This window comes from Heterocephalus glaber, unplaced genomic scaffold, assembly GCF_053883595.1.
Source record: "Heterocephalus glaber isolate CG9 unplaced genomic scaffold, H.glaber_assembly_v1.0 deba00001442, whole genome shotgun sequence".
In the NCBI taxonomy this organism is placed as follows: domain Eukaryota; kingdom Metazoa; phylum Chordata; class Mammalia; order Rodentia; family Bathyergidae; genus Heterocephalus; species Heterocephalus glaber.
The window spans coordinates 56,102,173-56,108,574 of record NW_028258296.1 but is presented as its reverse complement, the minus strand read 5'-3'; the positions used below and the strand labels follow the sequence as shown (position 1 = coordinate 56,108,574).

General features: G+C 49.1%; 1 non-coding gene across 1 annotated transcript; it reads right to left on the bottom strand.

Moving 5' to 3' along the window:
- Window positions 1–2,766: 2,766 nt before the first annotated feature.
- Window positions 2,767–2,839, bottom strand: Trnav-aac (transfer RNA valine (anticodon AAC)). Its single transcript has one exon. It is a non-coding gene; the product is annotated as a tRNA-Val (tRNA).
- Window positions 2,840–6,402: the final 3,563 nt, after the last annotated feature.

Below are 6,402 nucleotides of genomic sequence, written 5' to 3'. Positions count from 1 at the left end.
GAAGGGCAGAGGTGCAAAACCCATAAAGGGATGGAAATAAAGATGTTGGCATGGCTCCTGAGAGGCAGAAGGCTGTAACACTGAACAACTAATATACTGTGCGGAAAGTTCCTGGATGCAGGGGACCAGAATATTGATTATGCCCAGGGGCTGGAGATTTAGCTCAATGGTTCAGGTGCCTGCCTCGAAAGCGCAAGGTTCCGAATTTGATCCCCGGTACCAAAAATATATATATATATATATATTGATTATGCCCAAAGCAGGCTGTGAGGAGTTAACCCCGCAATTGGCTTGTTTTGAGAAGTGAGTCTGGCCAAAGCTTATGTGCCAAAGTCAGAGTAACTCACACCCAAATTCCATTCCCGCAACTAAAACCTTCTTACTAAAAGAAAAATGCTGAAATTATAACCATATATTTTGTCTATTCTGTTCCTAATTCAAAAATGCTTTGTTTTGTCCTTTATGAGCCTTGTTCATATTAATTTCCATAAAAATTGCATATAGCTTCCCCAATTGATTGCCAAAAAATCAGTGCCTGGAACTGGCCAGCACTTTTGCCAGATGCACTAGCATTGGTCATCCTGGCACCCCGCTTTCTCTCTCTTAGTTCTACCTCTTAGTACATTTATTTATCAGGCCTGTTTCATATACTGGGCAGGATACTAAAACCTAACTGCAGGTGTCTCCAGTAATTAGCACCCAACATGGGGTTTGAACCATGAGCAATCACCTGCTCAGTGACGATATAGAGAATAAAAAAAAAAAAAAAAAAAAGAACTGATGATGCAGTGTACCTCGAATCAAGGTAAGAAAGTCCAAATAGGGAGCAAAACCCAAAAAAGAGGTAGATGCTTCAGATGCGAAAAGATGGTAAAGGTAGTCAGTTGGGAGTAAAACATTGGGCACTTTCTGCCCAAGCTGGCCTGCAGTGTTAAAATTCATGCTGCAAAAGACAGTTAAATATAATCTTCGTTGTTCACAAACAAGAGCTTTAGATATGGAACTTAGGGAGCCTGTCAAAAGTAGCACTCAAACAGCTCAACAACAACAACAAAAGAAATCTCCCTTGAGATTTTAACTGAGACGTTGACAACTTGGAGCCCTGTGCACTGTTTTGTGGCCCAAACAACCTAGCCTGGGAGCCACTCAAACTTCTGCTCTGAGGCAATCAGCCACTGGTGGAAACTGTTTAGTTTCGGTTTTAGAACAACTGCTGGCCAAATCTGCTCTTTCACAGGGCGGACTTGCCTCTCAGAAAATGGGACACCATTCCAGGCAAACCCAGGTGCTCCCCCTCTGGAGGAGGTCCAGCTGCCTCCCCCTTCCCTTGAGTGGCTAAGATCGCAGTGTCTGGAGGAGGTGGGGGCAAGGGCATGAGAAATGCTAGGCTTTATTGGGGGGGAGGGGTGATCAGGGTCAGACCCAAAATGTGCCGAGCAGGCCTTGCACTCGGGTGGGAAAAAACTAAAATGAGAAAATAAATAATGGATTAAAAACAACTAGAAAAGCTCTGAAGAGCATAAAGCTAAATAGTAAGAAAAACACTCCTGGCTTTAAGAGCCCCAAGGTCAGCAGTGTGTTATCAGCCTGATGCTGCCTACAAAGGTCTAAAATTCAAAACAAAGCCAGAGAAACCGCAACTGTACTCTACTCGACATAAAGAGATTTTACAAGAGAAATGAAATTACAAATTTTAGCTAATTGGTAAATATATACTTGTTTTAATTTGAGTTGATGTTTAATTGGTCTGCTTAAAACATTTCTCTTTCTTTGGTACCGGGGATCGAACTCGGGTCCTTGAGCTTGCGCAGCAGGCGGCGAAAAAACATTTCTTATGCATTGCAAAGTCTTAAATTGCAATTATAGGGTTAACTTGCTCTTTTCTGTACTTTGTGGATAAAGAACTCAAGGTTACTACCGTTCTATTAGCAGCCAGTCAAATTTTAAAATTACCTTCCTCTGTTTCCCCCCGGGGAAATTAAACTGAGGAACCTGGAGAACTTTTTTTTTTTTCCTGTACCGGGGATCAAACTCAGGACTTTGCACTTGCGAACTAGGCGGTGGCACCACTGAGCTAAGTCCTCAGCAGACACCTGGAGAACATTTTGATCTGGGAGTCGCAAGTCTTTAAAAGACCGGAGCTTTGACCTGCGATCGTTCTTTTCTTCCTGAGGAGCCCAGCTAGGTCCGGGCGGAGTCACGCACGTGAGCGCCAGGCGGAACTCAGCCTCGCGCTGCCTCCTCCGCTCCTCTGAGCGCCGCTGCCCCACTCCCGCTCCCCACGCCAGCTCTGGGCGCCCCCCTCAGCGCCTCTGCGCCTCGCCAGCGTCTGCGCTCACTCCCGCTTCTCTCAGCTGCAGACCTGTTCTTCCCTCCATTCCCAATTCGCAAGGCAACGCCCCTGCCCATCTCAGAGTCACAAATGCTGACCCTCAGCAGCCCGCGAGCTCCAGGCCGGGTCCAAGCCGCCCTCCGCCTCCTCTGCTCCGCCGAAGCCCGGCCTGGCCCGGAGCAGCGCCGGAGCGGAGCGGGTCTGTCCTCGCTCAGAGGCGCGTGTGCGTGTGCTGGTGTGTGCTAAGGTCAGGATTGATTAGTTGATTGTCCTTGAACCATCCCGGATAAAAGGGTTGAAGCAAGCTTTCACTTTCCGGAGGAGAAAAGAAGCAAAACCTCGTTTCCCCCGGGTTTCAGGCCCAGGACCTTCCGCGTGTTAGGCGAAAGTGGTCACCGCTGGACTCCCAAAACTTCTCCGGGAAAAGTAGCCCTTGTTTCCGCCCGGTCTCGAACCGGGGACCTTTCGCGTGTTAGGCGAACGTGATGACCACTACACTACGGAAACCTCCTCTCAGGCTGCTCAGGCGCCTTCCTGGAAACCTTTCACCCGCTGTCCCGCCTCAGTTTCCAATACAAATTCCGGGGGGGGGGGGATAAACCCCGGGATCCCTCAGGCCAGGCGAGGAGGCTGCGGCTCCCGATGGGTTCCGGCTGCTGGTGGAGCGAAGACCCCGGCCCAAGCTCCGGCTTCGGGACCCGCCCCTCCTGGCTTCTGTCGGAGCTGCAGGAGCCGAGCGGGGCCGCGGGGACCCGGACTCCCAGCCCCGAGCCTGCGCCCCCCTTCCAGGCCTCCGCCCGCCTCCGCCCGCGCTCCTGCCCGCCGGCTCGCTGCAGTTTTTCTGTTTCAAAATAGGGAGAAGCAGCCCAAGCCGAGCCACCCTCTGGCGTCTGTGCGGCCTTGGTTTGCAGACCAGGCCGCAAGGCTGGGAAAATCCGCTAACGACCCAGGAACAACTGACTCAGATTCGCAGTCGCTGATCGCTGCTTCTTGGATGTTGAGATTCCTTCTTGAAGGACAGCTGTATTTTACCTTTACAATACTCCACACGTCTTTTATTTGCTTTTAAAAATTCTCCTGTTCAATGGTTCTTGAGTCAGATCGAACCCAAGGGCTTCGCACTAAGCTATATTCCCAGCCCTTTTTATTTCTTGAGACAGGGTCTTGCAAACTGCTAACCTGCCCAGGCTGGGCTCCAATTTGTGATCTTCCTGCCTCAGCCTCCCAGAGTCCGGGGTGTTAGAGGTGTGCACCACCACGGCGGGCTCTGGAGTCAGAATTTTAACCCCAGGTAGATAAAGAGGTAGAGGCGGTTTTCGCCAAAAGCCTGTGTGTCAGGATCTGTTTTCAGGTTCACCTAACAAAAGACCTCCAACAGGAAGAAGGACGTCCATGTCCTCCTCGCCCCCTTCCTGTAGAAGTCAGTGTTAAGACTTTGAAGAACGTTCTGTTTTTGCTGATCCCGTGGCCACGTTCGAAGTTCAAGTTCTCCCACTCTTGGGAGAGGGGCAGGGGACAGCCTCACTGGCTGCCACCCAGGTTTCAGACTGTTCTGTTCTGGCTCCAAGTGGAGCCCGGGACTGAACTGGACTCTGTCACCCTCACCAGCGACAGGGCTGGGGGGCTGAGTCCTGTGATTTTTCAAGGTCACTTTATGGAGACATTTCATGCGATTCTCCTTCCTTTCCCACCCTTCTTTCATGATCCTCCCACGCATCCCCAGAGGACAGCCTTCGCCTCCCTTCCCGGAGCCTGGACTCTTTGGGGTCTCACACGGACCAGACATCCGAAGCAGATCTTTTCCGCTACAGGAGCGGCACTGGGGGAACCGGGAACCTGCAGGTGCGCCCAAACCCCAGCCTGCAGCCTGGAGGGAAGGGGTGAGGTTGCTGACCCAGGGAGAGTGTGCAGACAGAACTCAGATCTTCCCCTGGACCTAGAGAACACACCCAGAAGAGGGGCAGATTAAGGAAAAGAGCCAGGGAGGGTGGCCCAGGCAGAGACCCCCGGAGAAAATCAGAGTTGAGATTTTTTTTTTAAACCAGGATTGAACCTAGGCCTTCACACTGAGCTGCATCCCCAGCTCATATGTGGGAGTGTATGTGTGTACAAGTATGCATGCATGCATATGTGTATATGTATATGCGTGTGTGTATGCATGTACATATGTATGCATTAATATCGAGATAAGGTCTCCCCAGCTTGCCCAGGAGGGACTTGAATTTGAGATCTGCTGAAGCCTTCCAAAGTGGAGCATTAAATTGATCTCCTCCACCCTTATTAGAAAAGTCATTCGCTGAAATTCAGTGGTCACAAAAGGGATGGCCGTGTGTGCACCGATCTAGATGAAAACATGAATTCCTGACATTGGTTGTAGGCTGAAGAAAACACCAGTATAAAGGTCAAGAGACTTTTTTTTTTTTTTGCTGGTGTGTGTGTGTGTGTGTGTGTGTGTATTTTGTTTTGTTTTGTTTTCCATGTGGAAGCATGGAGCATCTATCAGGAGAAAACTGCAGGAGCAACGGGCTGGGCGTGGAGGGAAAAGGCCGGAGGCCTCAGGGACCCAGAACTGTGATTTAAGGAGTTTTCCATGCAGACAGTCTCTGTTCCTATCTGTCCAAGTCTTTGACGACGTGGGATCCCAGGTCGGTGCTCCTCCTGCTGGCTGCTTCCTCTCCCGCCTCCTTACTGCACCCTCCTCTCCTGTCCGGCTTTGAACCCTTCTCTCCAAAATTTTCAGCCTCACAATGTCTCATCTCTAGGTCCTTTGTGAGGTGACTCCTGGCCTTGACCTGGTCCTGGCTCTAGTCTGAGCCCAAGCAGTCACAGAGCATCAGACGTGTAGTGCATCTTCTACTGCACATCTCCCCAAAGTGCCGTAGCGGCCTAGGCATCTAGTTCCATGAGCCCAGTCCAAGAATGCTACGTTTTGTCCTCCCCCCCCCCCCTTCTTGCAGGTCCATAGATACCTCGGGGAAAATGGATACATGAAGGTCTTTCACAAAGGGTTCTGTTTCTGCCTGCTTTCCATGCAGTCTGCTTTCTGGCGAGAGCCGACTAAGAACGTAATTGGGTTGAAGTAAGGCTGTTTCTCTGTCTTTACAACACTTTTCTTAATTCTAGTTAAATTTTCCAATGACCTCTAGGTCAACAATAAATAAATAGCAAGGACATAGTACAGGTATTGGAATAGTAATAGCACAATTATCACTGTAGGAGATAAACAAATAATCTAAAACAAATAATCTAAAGTTTAAAAAGGAAAAGTAGCATAGGAGACCAGGTTTCCTGCACCTTGGCCTTGACCTAGCAGCTGTGTGATGTTGAAGCCAGGAGACATGTCCTGAATAGATGACTTAAAGTAAGTGAGTTAGCATACCAGAATGGTCTAGCAGGTCCTAGTGAAATGCAAAAGACAAAGACTAGGTCCTTAACCAAAGGGGGAGAAGTAAAATGCAAATGAAGCATCAAGGCCTACCTGCAACCAGGAGCATCCCTACTTCCTGTCACCTCAGCGGTACCAAAAACATTATAAAACCTTAGGAATCTGAACTCCCAAGGTTTCTGCCTTCAGGAACACCCTCTCTGAGTCATGGAGCACTTTCTTTTATTCTTTCTAATAAACACTCCTTTGGTCATTCCCCAAGGCTTGCTGTTTGCTGTTTCATTAGCTTCAATCTCTGTTGTCCCAAAACAAGGATCAGAGAGCTAGCTGGATGTGGTTACAATGAGAGTAAGCAGGCTTTTGGTTGGTCTTCTGTCTAATTCTGTTCAATTCAAGTGCATTTCAAGGACAGCTTGAATGCTCACCATTTTCAAAAACCCAAATGCCTGAGATCTTCAGCATTGCATTGGTTATGAGAATGCTAAAAACATTAAGAACTGAAGTATTAAACATACCTTGTTATGGCTTGTATCTAGGTGTTCCACCAAAGCCTCATGCGGTCATAGGTGGGGCTTTTTGGAGGTGACTGGATCTAGAGTGTGTGATGCTGGGATCAAGGATGTAATGCTGGCATTGATTCCTGGTGCAATGCTAGGATTAAGGGTGCCCCACCCTATGTGTGACT